Below are 18,799 nucleotides of genomic sequence, written 5' to 3' on the forward strand. Positions count from 1 at the left end.
TTTAATTTGCATTTCTCTAATAATTAGTACTTTTGAGCATCTTTTCATGTGCCTATTGGCCTCTTTGTGACCCCATGGATTGTAGCCTGCCAGGCTCCTCTGTCCATGTGGATTCTCCAGGCAAGAATATTGGAGTGGATTGCCATGCCCTCCTCCAGGGGATCTTCCCAAACTAGGGATCCAACAGGGGTCTCCTGCATTGCAGACCAATTCTTTACTAGCTAAGTTACCAGGGAAGCTCAATAATTAGTAATGTTGAGCATCTTTTCATGTGCCTATTGGCGATCTGTATGTCTTCTTTGGAGAAATGTCTATTTAGGTCTACTGCTCATTTTTTGATTGGATTGTTTGTTTTTGTTATTGAATTGTATGAATTGTTGGTATATTTTGGGAAATAAACCCTTGTCAGTTGCATCATTTGCAAGTATTTTCTCCCAGTCTGTAGGTTGTATTTTCTTTTTGTTTACAGTTTCCTTGCTGTTGCAAAAAGCTTGTAAGTTAGTTTATTTTTGCTTTCATTTCTATTGCCTTGGGAGACTGACCTAAGAAAATCTTGGTACAATTTCTGTCAGAGAATGTTTTGCCTATGCTCTCTTTTAGGAGTTTTATGTCATGTCTTGTGTTTAAGTATTTAAGCTGAAGAAGGAATTCATAGGACCTGGACTCCATCTTAGGCCTGTTTATGCTGATCATGCTTGGCCACCTCTCTAATGGACTCTAAACTCTGTGCTTAGTGCCTGTGGAAATGACAATAGAAGGATAAGACCCCCTCTGGACAGGTCATAAATTCTTATCTGTAACCTCAGGCTTATTGATTATTGACTGTTTGAACACATAACACATGAATGATGGAGTTATTGTGATTGTATTTACCTTTCCTTTGTTTATGTAAGTCACAAGGAAGTTGGGTGGTGGGTTCAGACACATATACATGGGGTATAAAAGATTTTCACAAATGCTGGTCGGGGCCCTTGGCTAAGAGAAGACTCTGCCTTGGGCCCGCCGGTGTAATAAACTGCACTCCACTACCTGCATTGTCCTTCTGAGTGAGTTTGTTTCCCAAAACGCGTGGCTATAACAAAGCCATTTTGAGTTAATTTTTGTATTTGGTGTGAAGGAGTGTTCTAGCTCCATTGACTTACACGCAGCTGTCCAGCTTTCCCAATACTTGCTGAAGAGATTGCCTTTTCCCTGTTGTATGTTGTTGCCTCCTTTGTTGACGATTAATTGTCCATAGGTAAGAGTGTGTAAGGGGCTTCCCTGGTGGCTCAGTGGTGAAGAACTTGCCAGTTAATGCAGGATACCTGGGTTCAATCCCTGGGTTGGGAAGATTCCCTGGAAGAAGACTTGGCAACCCACTCCAGTTTTCTTGCCTAGGAAATCCCATGGACAGAGGAGCCTGGCGGGCTATAGTCCATGGGGTTGCAGAGGGTCGAACACAACTGAGTGACTAGACAACAACAACTTGAGTGCCTTACACTTTTTATTTTTCCCTGTATCTGCTCCATGTTTTCTCATTTAGCATTTTGTCTTTTTTGTTACTTGCCAGATATTTGACTATTTTAACTCTGGTTTTCCCTGAAGCACACTCTTAAGTGTATTTATTAATGTCCTTATTTTATTATGTTTGAGTTATTTAGCTCCTCTCTGCTTTGCTCTAAATAATCTATGCTTTCATTCTAAGTCAGTGTTGCCTGTTTTTACACAGGTGGTGTAACTTTGGTTTCCTGTTTGATCTGTTTGACTATTTTGCCGCTGAGTTTTGGCATTTCTGGGTTGCTATACAATTCAGTGCTACAAGACGCAGGAATCTTTGTTCTTTTTCTCTGTGATGTATCCCAACTATCCAGAACAGTTCCTGGCAGAGAGTAGGGGTGCAGTATGTATTTATTGGCCAAATGACAGAATGAATCTGGGGAACTGGTGGGAAACTTCTGGAAGCCTCCTCTCCCGGGAAGACCTCCTGGGGATGGGGGGTAGGGGGAGACAGGTATCCACTAAAAATACATGTGCAACCTCTATGTAGAGAGTTATTTTATTTGGTGGGAATGTTTAGAACTCCAAGCCCAGGAGACAGCATCCGAGTTGCTATGAGAAAACTGCTCTAAGGAGGCAGGAGGGTGAGTCAGGCTGTATACAAGTTTGTGACAAAGGCAGCAGGCAGTCTGAACATCAAAGATCAGGTATCAAGTTGAGGAATTTAGCATTCTATGTATGGGAAGATGCAAGTCTCTGGGCTCACTGGATTCATTCCTTTCATATGCACCTCAGCTACCTGGGGCAATCCTGTTTCCTTGTTCACCTTAAGGAGTGGCAGATGGCTGCTTCTTGCATTCCCTCCAGTTCCTCAGCAATCACCATGGAAGGTGGCAGCATCAGCTGGATCAGTTTTGGGAGGCCTCATTCACATTTGGTGGTGAAGGCAATGGCACCCCACTCCAGTACTCTTGCCTGGAAAATCTCATGGTCGGAGGAGCCTGGTAGGCTGCAGTCCGTGGGGTCGCTAGGAGTCAGACACGACTGAGTGACTTCACTTTCACTTTCATGCATTGGAGAAGGAAATGGCAACTCACTCCAGTGTTCTTGCCTGGAGAATCCCTGGGATGGGGGAGCCTGGTGGGCTGCCGTCTATGGGGTCGCACAGAGTCGGACATGACTGAAGCAACTTAGCAGCAGCAGCAGCATTCACATTTCGTGGCCAGAAATCACTGATGGCTGTGACATTTCTTGTTTATTGATATGGCAGGAGATATTTTCATTTCACAGTCCCTCCCTGTGGTCATAAATTTGACCATATTTGGGAGACATTTCATGACCATTTTTTTTTTGTCCCATGGTGCTGATCTGGATCATCCCAGATCAGGTGAAGGTCCTCACTGATATATCATTCCGGGTGTTAATTTCTGGATTGGCTCATTGATAAATAATAAAATATTCTCTGGATCCTCTATCTTCTAACCTAATAGCATCCAGGAGATATTTCCCTTGTTGCCTCTTCCCATACCTAGAATCACACTATTACAATTATTTTACATTGTAAATGTGATCTACTTATTCAAGATGTTTAGCTGTCATTAATTTGGCCAGAGATCTGGTTATACATCATGTAATACAAAAGACAGCAATCTTATAAAATAAACAGATTACAAGTAATAAATAGCTAATAATACGATTAAAGGTACAAATAGGGATTTAATCCATGAGCTTTCAGAACCAAACCATCTTCCTAAAACATCACCCATTAGAGGGTTTATCTGGTATGTAAACTCAACATTCAGCTTGAATTACAGCACAGGTGCCACCTTGAGATGCTGTAAGGATAACAAAGGCCATACAATTTTGTAAGACAGCTTTTCTCAACAGAGAGACCTCAGAATTTAGTAGGATAATAGCCTGGTTGCTATCATTTAATGCCTTTTGAGTGAATTTTGTTAAGGCTTCAATGTGAGAAATAACATTTTCCAATCCTACTGAAGGCACAAAAATAGTTGCTAAGTGATCATACCAGTGAAACACAGATCTCTAGATCCATCGGGCTCATACTGATGGTAGATTTGCTGGAGTCACATCTAAGTTCATACATAGTGGCCTTGAGCCCAAGAGAATCCTAAAATATACCTTCCTAGATGGCTGGTGGAAGCCAGGGTCATAGATTGGGTCCACAAAGCTATGAAGTCCTGTTAGGTACCAGCCAGTATGTTTCTGGACATCTAATTCAATCTGTTCCATACCAGTCATCATCTTTAAGGGAAATAGTATACTGCTAGTTTTTTCATAAGGCACCCAGCCTAATTTGCTAGTATTCTTAGGTTGATTATCTTTGGTATGGTTTAATTGTTCCCAGCATAGGTGGGCTTTTAGGCTTAGATGACCATAATCTGGTGTTAGTCAGATAAATCCATCTCATAACTTGAGGGAGTGTCCTTCCTAATAGTCTAGAATTTATATATATATATATATATTTTTTTTCTTTTCTTTTTTGGACTGGAATTTAGCTGTTTCTTTTGACTGAGCTAGGGTAACCTTAAGGGAAAATTCAATTTATGGCCAGGGTTAGAATAAATATGTTTGGTTGGCCAAGTGAGTGGGTCCCATCTAGTGATATCAGTACTAGCCCAGACAGAACTATAATTCATTTCTTCTAAAATAAACTTTCTAAGAGCCATCCAATCAGAGCCTTGAAAGGGAGAAAAACCATCAAGGCAAACCAGATGTACTGGATGCAGGTAATTGACCACAAACCCAACAGTTTGACTGATTTCTAAAATTTCCATAAGATCATGCCCATGATAGAAAAAACATTTGATTCATGTGTAAGAGTCCAAGAAACTAAGAAGAAAACTTATGAATAATCATATAGATCAGGTCCAACATCTTGGGACAACTGTCTACTTTTGATGTCATCTTCTTCTCATCCTGGTGGAGTTTCCTTATTATCAGAGAATTGTTTAAAGGTGAGTTGAAGGTCAACAGTTCTCTCTATGGACCAGTCTGGTACAGGAGCCCTTTTTAGGTGGGAAATATGAATCCAATAGTCAATTCTCTTCAATTTTTCTGTGCTTGAGCTAGTGCTTCTTCTGTCTGCCCTCTGATGGGTGAGGCTAAGAGGCTTGTGTGTGCTCATTGATGGGAGGGACTGGTAATGGGAAAAACTGGGTCTTGCTCTTGTAGGCAGGGCCTTGCTCAGTAAAGCTTTAATTCAATTCTCTGCTGATGGATGGGGTTGCACTCCCTCCCTAATAGTTGTTTGGCCTGAGGTGACCCAGCCCGGATTCTATGGTAGAGCTAATAGCAAACTCCAAGAGGGTTTAGGCCTTCCAGTGCCCCTGTCCCTACGGTGAGCCCCTGCTGACGCATGCCTCCACAGGAGTCCCTCCAACATTAGCAGATAGTTTTGGTTAAGTCTCCTGTGGGGTCATTGCTCCTCTGCTCTAGGTCTTGGTGTGTGCAAAATTTTGTTTGTGTCCTCCAAGGCTGGAGTCTCTGTTTCCCTCAGTCCTCTGGAAGGCAAATCCCACTGGCCCTCAAGGCTAGATTCCCTGGGGATTCCCAGTCCCTCTGTTGGATCCCCAGGCTGGGAAGCCTGAATGTGGGGTTCAGAACCTTTACAATAGTGCAAAAACTTCTTTGGTATTATTGTCTTCCAGTCTGTGGGTCACCCACCTGGCAGGTATGGATTTGATTTTGTTGTGATTGTGTCCCTCCTACCGTATCGCTGCAGCTTCTTCTTTGTCTTTGGATGTGGGGTATCTTTTTTTGGTGGGTTCCAGTATCCTCCTGTCAATGGTTATTCAGCAGCTAGTTGCAATTTTGGTGCTCTCACAGGAGGAGATGAGAGCACGCCTTTCTACTCCACCATCTTCAACTGGAAATCCTAACAGTGTTTTAATTGTTCTGTTTGTTCTTTCCGCTAAGCCAGAAGACTGGAGCTGATAGGCACAATGGAAATGTTGCATAATTGGCCAAATTTTAAAAATTTCCTGAATCATTTGTCCAGAAAAATGGACACTCTGTCACTATGTAGTTCAGAGGGGATTTCCCAGATGGGGATCACTCTTTCTAAAACCAGCTTCCCTACTGATTGTGCTGTGGTCCTTCCTCGTGGTTAAAGATTTGAGTACAATGTAATTAGGGAACTTGGATATTTCTGCAACATATAACATTTTAATATTAATTACTAGAATTATGACTGATAACATTATATCAGGACATGTCAAATGTTAGGGATTTCATATAAATTTTGGAATATATGTATTAATGATACTTATCTATATATTACAACCTAAAGTTCACTTTCAATTGCTTGACAATGTTTTTGAATTAAAAATACCAAATAAACTTAGCTTAACATTCATCTCTGAAGTTCTTCAGAGGGATTCCCTGGTGGCTCAGAGGGTAAAGAGTATGCCTGCAATGCGGGAGACCTGAGTTTGATCCCTGGTCTGGAAGATCTCCTGGAGAAGGAAATGGCAACCCACTCCAGTATTTTTGCCTGGAAAATCCCATGGACGGAGGAGCCTGGTGGGCTACAGTCCATAAGGTCACAAAGAATCGGACGCGACTGAGAGACTGCACTTTCTTGTCTTTCTTTCTGAGGTTCCTCAGAGATGTTTCTTTGACGCATCCATCCTAGAGTCAGCTGGAGGCTAAAAAACTTGGTTAGATCTTGATATTTGGGAATTTTGTTAGAAAGATGAAAAAGATTTTAAAAACACAGGATCATAGGTCACTGAAACAATACCTATTCATTTAACCAAAGTCACAAACAATATAAATATACATCATTTAAGGGCACAGAAACTCACACAATCTGTAGAGAGATAAAATTTTCAGTCTTGCATTAGCTCACTTAACAAGGTCTATTTACTTAATTAACTTCAATCTAAATTTAGTTAATCCTGATTATGTATAAAACTTTTTTGGTCAGAGTTCCTCTTCATAATCTCTCATCACTTTTTGTATCAGCCTGTCTTTCATTTTTCATCTAAGTAAAAGTAACCAGCTCATTTTTTTTTTCCACTGAAATGTAATTTCATTTCTCATATCTTCTTTACTGAAAATATACATTTTATTTCCTTCTGTATCCTGAAAACTTATTGTATGATTTTTAATAGTTTTAATTACATGTTTAGATTAGAATCTTCAAGTTTTAAAACCTTAATTTTATAAATATCTTTATATGGCATTTTATAAATTGGTGAGCTTAAACATCAGTGATAATTTCTAAAAAGCATTTGTTTTCTTATAGAGAACATCTTAGGTGATACCAAACATTTTCATTAATATTCTCAAATACTTTTAATTTTTTATTTAGTAATTGATGTCTCAGTATCTTTTAAATAAATAAACTTTCATCACTTAGCTTAAATTGACACAGTTTTAGAAACTAAACTTACCAAAGATTTGGAAAGATCATTTCAAGTCAACATTTCTAAAATATGACTACCTTAAACCTTTTATCCCAAAGTTCTTATCTCATTTACATTTACCTTAAAGTTTTATCATGTCGATTTATTTCCTTGCAAGAGATTAGTAAGGTCTTATTTATTAAACCTAGGTACAATAAAGTATTATACTTAATTTTGACTACTCTTAATGATGTCTATATTAATTAGATCCACAAACTTAAACATTAATATCAGCTATCAACTTAACAGTAAATATTTCTCATTTCACGTGAACCTGAAAGTTGTCTTGGCCAGTTTTCTTTAAATGTAAGTTCTTTTTATTAAAATTAAATAGAGCTCTTTCTAAATCTAATAATACCTTTTAGAAGTAGAGATAGCTCATGTGTAATGTGTAGACAGCCATATACAAACTAGAGATCTCATGGTTTTACTAAAAGTTATATATGAACTGGGTATTACAATATTGGTATAAAGTTGCTAGTTGATAAACAGTTGAAATAACTTAAAGTGGCTTGCTCAGATGATTGGAAAGCCTGGTGTGCTGAAGTCCATGGGGTCGCAAAGAGCGGGACACGACCCAGTGATTGAACAGGAGCAACAATCTGTAAGGTTTGGCAGAGGGAACGTTCTCAGCAGTTTAGATTTAAAACTGCCACTTTTTTTCCTGCTTGGTCTTACAGGTGTTACCTGCTTAATTGGGCTTAGTCTAGGTCCTTGGGAAAGACCCTGATGCTGGGAAAGATTGAAGGCAGGAGGAGAGGGGCGACAGAGGATGAGATGGTTGGATGGCATCACACTTGATGGACATGTGTTTAGGCAAGCTCTGGGGGTTGGTGATGGACAGGGAAGCCTGGCATGCTGCAGTCCATGGAGTTGCAAAGAGTTAGACACTACTGAACTGAACTAGGTCCTCGGGCCTGTATTCATTCATATTCTGGTTTATACATTTGCGAGACAAAGGCAGTTGTTTAGTTTTATAAAGAATGGTTTTGTTGCCTAAAGTTACTTAAATCAGTGGCAAGATTTTTATCAAACTGATAAGTAATTTATGAAGATTTATGTTTTATAACTTCAGAGTTTTAATTTATCACATCTTCAAAGGTTTTTACAAGGCATTTAGCAAAGACCTTTCTGAGTTTATAAATTAAGCCAAAGCAAAATCACTATTTTTATTTTATTAGCCCTTGCATGTTAGTTCTCAATTTTTACTTACTTTGTAAGGCTCAGGTAACTATTGGTTTCCTCAGTACATTTAGTTATTATTTCCTTAGTGGCAATCTATATGCCTTGTTTATCTCACAATATAATTAAAAGCAGTAACTAACTCATATAAAACCTATTTAAATGTACCAATTTATATACATTTATTTCAAATCCGCCAGCTTCTATACTTTTAACTTCAGTTTTCATAAGGTCCCTTTGTTGTTGTTCAGTCACCCAGTCGTGTCCAGCTTTTTGTGACCACATGGACTGCAGCACACCAGCCTTCCCTGTCCTTCACCATCTCCTGGAGTATGCCCAACTTTGTTTTTCTTTTTGTTCTCTGTTTTTACCTACTTTTATATGAAATGCTCTGGAATCCCCAGAGTCAGGTAGAGCCAAGAAAGTCAGGCCCTTTGGCTTAACTGTCCCAAAATAATTGGTCAGATATCTCAGTGTATATTTTTCTAGCTCTTTAAATATATAACTTAAAACGGGTAAATAGAACAGATTTATTTAACTTTTAATGTTGAGGACCAGTAGGTGTCCCTCTTGGCTCACTGGTCCCTCCTGGGGCTTCCCTGGTGGCTCAGACAGTAAAGAATCTGCCTGCAATATGGGAGACGTGGGTTGATCCCTAGGTTGGGAAGATCCCTTGGGGGAGGGAATGGTAACCCACTCCAGTATTCTTGCCTGGAGAATTCCATGGACAGAGGAGCCTGGCGGGCTACAGTCTGTGGGGTCACAAAGAATTAGACATGACTAAGTGACTAACACTTTCACTTGGCTCATTAACTTTAGGTAGTAATATTAAATCTTCTTTCATCACATAAATGTCTATTTTATTTATCCTATTCTAAGTAACCATCCCAAGAAGTTTTTTATTCATTTCGGTAACTCCTTTAAAAAATGTTTTTTTAATCTCATTGAAATAATAGCTAGACATTTTCTTTCTCAAGCTTTTTATTGAATTGCTATTATAATTGCTATTATTAGCATCTGTAAGGCCCGCTGAGGGGAAGGCCACAATGAAACTTCCTAAACCAGTTTTTCTCATTCAAAAAAAGTTGTTAGGTTAGTTTGACTTTTGTGTATTATGTTGTTGTTTTTCAGTTGTTGGTTAGTAGTGTCCGACTCTGTGACTCCATAGACTGCAGTGCGCCAGGCTTCCCTGTCCTTCACTATCTCCTGGAGTTTGCTCAAACTCATGTCCATTGAGTCAGTGATGCCATCCAACCATCTCATCCTCTGTCACCCCCTTCTCCTTATGCCCTCAATCTTTCCAGGATCAGGGTCTTTTCCAATGAGTCAGCTCTTCACATCAAGTAGTCAAGTATTGGAGCTTCAGGTTCAGCATCAGTGCTTCCAGTGAATATTCAGAGTTGATTTTCTTTAAGATTGACTGGGTTGATCTCCTTGCTGTCCAAGGGACTCTCAGGAGTCTTCTCCAGCACCACAGTTCAAAAGCATCAATTCTTCAGCTCTCAGCCTTCCTCTGTGGTTCAACTCTCACATCCATACATGACTACTGGAAAAACCACAGCTTTGTCTATGTGGACCTTTGTCTGTAAAGTGATGTCTCTGCTTTTTAATACGATGTCTAGGTTTGTCATAGCTTTTTCCCAAGGAGCAAGTGTCTTTTAATTTCATGGTTTCAGTCACCATCCACAGTGATTTTGGAGACCAAGAAAATAAAGTCTGTCACTGTTTCCATTTTTTCCGCATCTATTCGCCATGAAGTGATGGGACCGGATGCTATGATCTTAGTTTTCTGAATGTCAAGTTTTAAGCCAGCTTTTTCACTCTCCTCTTTTACCTTCATCAAGAGGCTCTTTAGTTCCTCTTCCCTATCTGCCATAAGGGCTGTGTCATCTGCGTATTTGAGATTGTTGATATTTCTCCCAGCAATCTTGATTCTAGCTTGAGCTTCATCCAGCCTGGCATTTCGCATGATGTACCCTGCATATGAGTTAAATAAGCAGGAGGACAATATATAGCCTTGATGTGCTTGCTGCTTTCCCAATTTTGAATCAGCTTGTGTTCCATGACCCATTCTGTTGCTTCTTAACCTGCATACAGGCTTCTAAGGAGGCAGGTAAGGTGGTCTGGTATTCTCATCTCTTAAAGAATTTTCCACAGTTTGCTGTGATCCACATAGTCAAAGGCTTTAGCATAATCAATGAAGCAGAAGTATATGTTTTCCTGGAATTCTCTTGCTTTTTCTATGATTCAACAGATGTTGGCACTTTGATCTCTTGTTCCTCTGCCTTTTCTAAATCCAGCTTGTACATCTGAAAGTTCTCGGTTCTCGTACTGTGTTTTGCCGAAAGTTTTAACTTTTGTCTCAGGTTCAAAGGATTTGTTAACAAAATAAGCCACTCATTATATACAAATATATAATACAAATATTTTTTAGATAATTATCTAGCTTACTTTCAATATACTAACATTAAAAGAAAAGAGAAATAGAGCAAAGAAAACATCACCAAATTGGGTTTTGACCAACATCCAGACTTAATCAGTGCTGAGAAATCCCATGTCACAGCACATCTGGAGTCCTAACTGGGAAAGGGTCCCAGGCAGCATGTCTGCTCCGTGGGTGAGACTTCAAAGACTGCAGTTCAGGGTTCCTGCTTATAATCCCAGGATGGAAGCAAACTAATACCACATCAATCTGTGACCAAGTTGCAAGCCTGATTTCCTGTTAATGCTATTTGTTTCATTGTGTAAAACGTAGAATGTAGCTAAGCTGGGGCTTGGTTGGCCAGGCCCCCTTCAGGGTCTCAACAATCTTAAGATTCCTCTCCAATTTTATCTAAGGTGCTGCAAGGCTTGCCCTCACAGCAGGCAATGACTCCCAGTCACTCCCAGTCAGGGCAGTGTCCAGGCAGGTTAGAAGCAAAGTCAGAGGCTGCTCTGCTTTGTCTCTGAAGCCTAAGCAAGACTATTTTAATTTTCCTAACATATTGTTACCAACAAAACAGTTGTTTATTATGAGAGCACTCTAGATTTAATAATTGTTAGTTTCTCTGATTTTCAAAGGATCCATCATTTGGCCACCAATAAATTATATCTCCACAGAGATGCAAATGGTTAAGAATGCAAAAAGATCTCTTAAAGGCCTAGCTCAAACACACACACACACACACACACACACAATAGAACGACCTAGGAAGGTCAGATACATCTCAGAGACAAAGAGAAATCTGAGCTTCCTCCTAGAAGCCCTTGTTTAAGGTTTTACCAAGTCAGCTTTTAATTTTCAACTACATATGCATTAAAGAGCCCCCTCAACATTTAGGGAGAGATTTAATTTCTCCAGTTAACTACGTATTTGCAAGTATGAATTCCATTCCTTATGTCTTTCTACAATGGAGTCACCTTGGTGTCTTCCAATGGAACCCTCATTATTTCTAGATACTGAGCCCCACCTAGTATCTAGACCTTGGGTGGATACATCTCCTGGTGTCTTTCAACCAGGCCTTTCCTCCAGTACGTTAAGGGGAGGGGGCAGGTACATGCTATGCCCCACCAAATAAAAAATTCAAGATCTCAACCAGTATGGGAGATTCGAGAACCAGGAGAGACTGACTCAAATCTGTCCTGAACTCTTAAGGAAGTGGATGGACACAAGGGGCCTCTGCTGGTACCATGGCTACAGTTTCTCGAAGAGTTCAGGTGGAGGAACTAAAAAAATAGATGCAACCTGAAAGTAGAGAGTTATTTTATTTCGTGGGAATGTTTTGGACTCCGAACCTGAGAGACAGCATCCCAGTAGCTCTGAGAAAACTGCTCCAAGGAGGCAGGAGGGAAAGTAAGGCTATATATGTTTGCAACAAAGGGAGCAGGCAGTCTGAACATCAAACATCAGGTATCAAGTTAAGGATGCTGATGCCAAGGCTGAAGCTCCAGTATTTTGGTCATCTGATGCAAATAGCTGACTCACTGGAAAAGCCCCTGATGTTGGGAAAGATTGAAGGCAGAAAGAGAAGAGGGCATCAGAGGATGAGATGGCTGGATGGCATCACCGATGCAATGGACTTGAACTTGGGTGAACTTCAACTGGATCACAGTTTTGGGAGCCCTCATTCATATTTGGAGGCCAAAAATTGCTGGTGGCTGTGACAAAAATTTCCTGTTTATTGATACGGCAGGAGATATTTTCATTTCACACAGGTCACAGGCCTGACTGCACTGTTATTAGCTTTTGCTCCTGCTTCTCCTTCCTCCCCCACCCTCAACTGCTCCACACACATTACAAAGGAAGGTCTTTCTTGGAGTGTGTGGTATCCAGTGTCGGGGGCCAGGGTCTTTTGAGGTCCATCCTCCCAGGCCTGTGACCTCAGGTGGTGAAATCTCTTGTGGCCACAGCTAGAGATGCTGGCAGGAGCTTGGAGGTGTGGAGAAGGCTGTCTCCTGGAAGGTGAAGGTGAACTCTAGACAAGAGGTGAATTGACGGTATGGAGGAATGGGACAAGGGCAGCGGCCGAGGCAAGAGCCCGCAGTTATTGTGATGAAAAAGACCTTTAGGTAAGGTTTCATCTGTGGCCCTGAAGAGCTTTCAGCATGAGCCCAGGATCCATGGTGTTTTGAGGATAGGAGTGACCTTGCAGCAGCTCATGCCTCAGGAATAAGGGAGGCCGCTTGGGCTGGCTGGGAAGAGGCCCATCCGGTGGACACGTCTGTCTCATCTCCATCTAGAGTTACAGGATAAAATGAAGGGTGCCCAGTTAAATTAGAACTTCAGATGAACGTCAAATACTTTTTAATAGAAGTCCCATGGTTTGGGGCTTCTTGATTTACCTTGATCTGAGGCAGGAGGCTTCCTAGAACCTGGGCATCACATTGGGAGGTCAGGAAGTCAAGCCTCCCTTCAACTCCAAACACACTCTGAGATAGTCCCAGCAAAAAGCCAAGCCTTTGCTGGACTCGTCCCACTTGGTCTCGCTCCTCAAGTGCAAGTGTGAACTAAACAAGCCGTCTACATCCTCCTCCTCTGGCTTTTTGGGAGATGCAAGTTCAATCTCACAGGCTCTGCTGGACACCGAGATGAGTGAGAGGAGTGCCTGCCTTCCAGCAGGTCCCAGTCTGTGCAAGGAGGTGGAGCAAGGGCCCAGGAAATAGGGTTTGGACAGGCTGGGAGTTATATATACTGTGTGTTAGGGGCTGGGTTAGAAGGACGAACTGGAGGGGAGAGGTGGGTGAGGGGGCCATGCAGGAGATGACCGGAGGCTGAGGGGGAATAGCCTGATGGCTACAGAGGGAGAGGTGGGAATCCTGCAAGATCACAGGGACCCTCCCTCCCAGGCATTGCCTCAGGGCTGTTTGCCTCCAGGGGCTCTGAAAAAGCTGAAGGACAAGCAGGAAGTTTCTGGGCTACAAAGCAAACTCTGGGAAGCAAGTGTCACGGAGGAGATAACCTTTAGGTATTGTCACAAAATTCGTGTTACCCTTGACGAGCCTCATTTATTTTTGGCAGAAGGTTAAAAACTATACAAATAATTTTAATGGATATAATTATGTTCTCATCACAAGAAATGTGACACACTTCCATAATTACTCAACAATGATCATTGTGTGAACAGCTATTAATTAGTGAATAGCTTTGGAAAAAAAATTTCAATAGATTTGGGAAGCATTGTTAATAACCCATTACGTTATGTCTGGGGGTCAAATCACCATGTCATGTCAAAGCATAGATTTATGACTCCATTTTTAATCATTTCAAAATAATTAAGAATGCACTGTGCATCTGACTGGGCAGATCTGAGACATGAAAACCATATATCTGCATTAGGAAGGGAACGGATCATTTCCGGCCAAAATGGATATCAAAGCTCTTTCGACATTCATTTGGCAAGAGCGTGCACTTTTTATAGCTTCTTGAAAAGTATTAGTGATTTTAGATAAATAGCATCCAGCTTTTCTTTCCTTCTCCCCAGGGCCTCCTTTTGAGCCAGGAGAGGAAAATCATACATTGTCAGGAACTTCTGACCTTGACTTGGAATTCTGGGGAGTCCAGCAATATGTTGTCGTTAGTAGAGTGGGGGTATTTCTACCTTAATCTTTGCTTTTCTCCAGAGAGGGTGAGAGGGAAGCAGCTGTATCCTTCCCTCTGAGGGAGACCCTCTGCTTTGGGGGATGGAGTGCTGGAACCACTTTTAGGCCAATACCCTTCCTGTCTCACTGGAACCTGCAATATTAGGTAGGGTGTTTTGAGCTTTAGGAGCAGCCCCATCTCCTGGATTTCCCTGCAATCCTTCCTGGGGAGGGAAGGAGAGTTGATGCTTACTGAGTCTCTGTGTGCTGGGTCCTGTACAGGACTTGCATTTGTGCTAAATTGCTTCAGTCATGTCTGACTCTTTGTATGGACTGTAGTCCTCCAAGCTCCTCTCTCCATGGGATTCTCCAGGCAAGAATACTGGAGTGGGTTGCCATGCCCTCCTCCAGGGGATCTTCCCGACCCAGGGATCTAACCTGTATCTCTTGTGTCTCCTGCATTGGCAGCCAGGTTCTTTACCACTAGTGCTAGCTGGGAAGCCCACTTTATATTATCTCAGACCTGGGGAAGGTACTGTCAGTTCTTGTCTTACCAGTGAGGGAACTGATGCTCAGAGAAGTGAGGGGATCATACAGAATAGTTTATCCTGGGAGGGAAGCTCAAGGCTTAGAGGGACTCTTTAGGTCCAATGTGCTGTCTAATTTTTGACTCCTTAGGTGACTGACCCATGTCACCAAAGGAATTATCCTTTGGTTATCCAATGTAGGGTCACCACCTCTTGTGGAGTGGTATTTACTACCAAATGACCTGTCCCATTCAGCATGATTAATGAGTGTGTATACTCATTGTTTAAACCCAAAAATGCATATAAAAGTACAAGATAATAGCTTTCCCATGCCCCTCTATCTCTATTCATCAGAGGGAATCACTGTTAGCACTTGAGTGTATATTATTCCAAATATCTTCCTATGCATGTATAAATATGTATTTTTTAATACATAAGATCATATATACTGCTCTGATAGGCTTCTCGCTCAGCCATAAACTGTCGATATGCCTTCAGATACAAATATGCACATCTTTTATTGATCTATCACCTACCAGCTCTCACCTGTCTATCAGTTCACTTTCTATCCATCTATCTTTATTTATCTAGTTGGTTCTACCTTCAAAATACCATCTTCAAATTAGATCTGACCATTTCTTAGCACTTCTGTCTTCCTGTCTCTTAGTTGGATTGTGATCACAGCCTCCTATCTGGAACCCCTGCTTCCACTCTAGCTCTGCCCCAGAGGCAATTCTGAACCCAGAAGTCAGCGAGTGCCTTTCAAAATGCAAGTTGTGGCGCATTACTTCTTCCCTCAAAACGCCCCCATCGGAGTAAAAGCCATAGTCCTTCCCAGGCCTTGGAGGCTCTCTGCGGTTTGCCTCCTGCTGCCATTGAGGTCCATTTCTTAGGCTACCCCTCCCACCACCCTGCCCGGGTTTGCCCTGCTCCTGCTGTGCTGGTCTCCTTGCTGTTCTTTGAACCTGGCAAGCATGCTGCTGCCTCTAGGCCTTTGCTTTACTGTTTGTGCTGCTTGGAATGTTCTTCCCAGAAAGCTGTGTGACTCCTTTTCTTCCTTTCAGATTTGTGCTCAAATGTAGTAAAGGCCTTCCTGACCACCCCTCTATAGATTGATATAATTTTGTAAGGTGGTTTTAAAAAACCATGTGCACAACACCCCAAATATAAGTCAGCATTATAGTTATGAGTAAAAGCATTCAGATTTACACAAGGAAAAAGACAAACCTGTTGAATTGGTCTTTCTATTCATGTGCCTGCACTGCACTGCTGGATTGGGCAAAGAAGGGATGGTGGATCAGAGGTCCAAGGCTGGTCACAGAATGTCCAGAGAGGTAGGAGGCTAACAAACATGGTGGGAAGAAGAGGATGTGGTCAGATGTAACATTTGAATGAATGATGGTAACAGGAGAGTACTGTTGGTAGATAAGGTCCAAGGTGTGACTCTGGGTGGCTGAGATGGAGTGGAGGGGGAGGGCCCTAGAACAAGGTGGTCTAGGAAGTGGAGGTCAGGGTGCAGGGTGGGTTATCCACGCAGATGCTGGCCACCCAGGAAAGGGGAAGGAGCAGAGGTAAAGAGAAGATGGGTGCCAGGTGCCCAAGTGTTAGATGAATGAGTTGCCAATCATGGGGTGATGCAAGGAGGCACCTATTGAAGGTGGGGAAGTATTGGAGCGATAGCAGAGAGAGAAAAGACTTCACTTCCCATCCCCAAGGGACTGGGGAAGTGGCATCCTTCATGGAAAGCCAGGTTTTAGGCTTTTGAATAGAGGCTGATGATACGGAATTTTTAAATTATGGAGCTGTAGTTCTAGTGGCTTCCCTAGTAGCTCAGCTGGTGAAGAATCTGCCTGCAATGCAGGAGACCCCAGTTCGATTCCTGGATCGGGAAGATCGCTGGAGAAGGGATAGTCTACCCACTCGAGTATTCTTGGGCTTCCCTGATGGCTCAGCTGGTAAAGAATCCACCTGCAATGGGGGAGGCCTGGGTTGGGAAGATCCCCTGGAAAAGGGAACAGCTACCCACTCCAGTATTCTGGCCTGGAGAGTCTCATCTCAGGACTGTGGCTGTTGTGGAGGAAGTTGCTGATGCCAGCCATGAATCATAGTGCAAGAACTGCTCGTAATTGCCTTACATGTAGTTCTAGAAGGCCTAGTGGAAATATTAAAATTCTTAATTGAAAATTTTAGACATTCTTAATAATAAAGTATATTTCTAGCATTTATACTTATTTCCCTTCACAGTTTACCAATTTATGTATAATTAACATTTGTTTGAGGCCAAAGAAATGGCTGCTTTCTTTTCATACACTTAATGATCCCTCCCTTGTCTTAGCTGGTGTGTCACCTCCCAAGCTGGAATGAAAAACACCTTTGGTTGTAATTGCCTCCCCTCTTTCCATAACCTCATATCTGAGTCTGTGAGCCCAGTGGGACAGTTTCTGGCTAGATTCCTCCCGCCCTGCCATCCTCTGAACAGCAGACAGTGCCTTGACACAGACATTAACACCATCAAGGAGACACTAAGGCAGGATGAGGGGCCACCTTCCGTGGTTTCTTGGCTGTGGGCATCAATGAGACTCCCAGAGGGAGCTGTCTGAGTGCAAGAGACCCTGTCTTTATTCCAGGTTCTGGGCGAATTCAGATTACACGAGAAAGAGCCTAGAAAATTATCCAGCAGGTTTCCTGGTGCACAGTAGTTTTTTTCTTTGTTGTTAGTCAAAAGGCATCTTGGCAGCAACAGGGTGTCCAGGTGGTTTGTTCAGCCTCTGCGTTGCAGAATGCTACAGGCTGTGGCCCCATCTCTCAGGACCGTGGCTGTCGTGGAGGAAGTTGCTGGTGCCAGCCATGAATCACAGTGCAACAACTGCTCGTAATTGCCTTATATGTGTTTTCACTTCTCAAATTTAAAACCATTTACTGCTGGGAACAGATGTTAAATTCAGGACACTTGTCAATTGTTGGCGCTATATGCAAAAAAGATGCTTAAAATTAGAAGCCTGATTGAATTTTAAGTACAGTGATCACAGTGGTTGGAGCTAAAATAATTGAAATGGTAAATAGCTTATTGCGGGAGATGGGAGGAAGCAATGGAAGGAGAAGCTGAACTTAAACTTGAAAATTTTAACTCCGTGATGCAGAGTTATAACAGGAATTCTACAGTGGTTGTTAATTAATACTTAATTGTAGTAGAAACTCTCTAGCAGGGATTAAGGAACATTAATACCAAATACATTTATCCTTAGGTGATTGCAAGAGAAGCCATGTGGATTCAGTAATAATAGTGAGGATAGTAACCATCGTGTATTGGCATCTGCTATATGTCAGATACTAGACTTGAACCTTTATATATCTGGTTAATGTCTAGGCTGTTGATTATTCCCTGGGACTAGGAAGAATTGACAATTTAGGTGATCTCCTGCTTTGGCCAATTAAAAAAACTGTGGTAAAATTACACAATACAAAACTTCCCATTTAACCTTTTTTTATGTATACAACTCAGTGACATTACATACATTCATAATGTACAATCACTTTCCATTTCCAGCACTTTTCCATCATCATTATCCATTTCCAGCACTCTTCCATCAGCCTGAACAGAAACTCTGTATCTAGTAAACAGTAACTCTCCACATCTCTCTCCCCTAGCCCCTGATAAGCTTTACTCTCTGTCTCCTTGAATTTACCTTGGTCCACTGTGATAAGGCAATGGCAACCCATTCCAGTATTCTTGCCTAGAGAATCCCTTGGACAGAGGAGCCTGGTGGGTTGCTGTCCATGGGGTTGCACAGAGTCAGACACGACTGAAGCGACTTAGCATGCATGCATACTGTGATAAGGCTGACATCACCTCTAACTCACCATCAACCCCCAAATAACAAGGCCTGCTATTCTCATCATGGTGGTGACCCCCTTATGAAATGTATGGCCAGACAGGCTGGCTGGAGGCACGTCAGGACCCCCTGGAGCATCACAAGGAGGGTGTGCTCAGAGGAGGCTGGGTCTGGGCTGCTGAGCTGTGGTGGACCTGCCTCCCCGACACATGCCCTGGGCCGGCTCCCTGCCCTGCTCCTCATCCTGCGGGGGCTTGCAGGGAGCACATGCTGTAAGCCAGCTGCAGCAGCT

This window comes from Giraffa tippelskirchi, chromosome 6, assembly GCF_054371585.1.
Source record: "Giraffa tippelskirchi isolate mGirTip1 chromosome 6, T2T-mGirTip1v1.2.pri, whole genome shotgun sequence".
In the NCBI taxonomy this organism is placed as follows: Eukaryota; Metazoa; Chordata; class Mammalia; order Artiodactyla; family Giraffidae; genus Giraffa; species Giraffa tippelskirchi.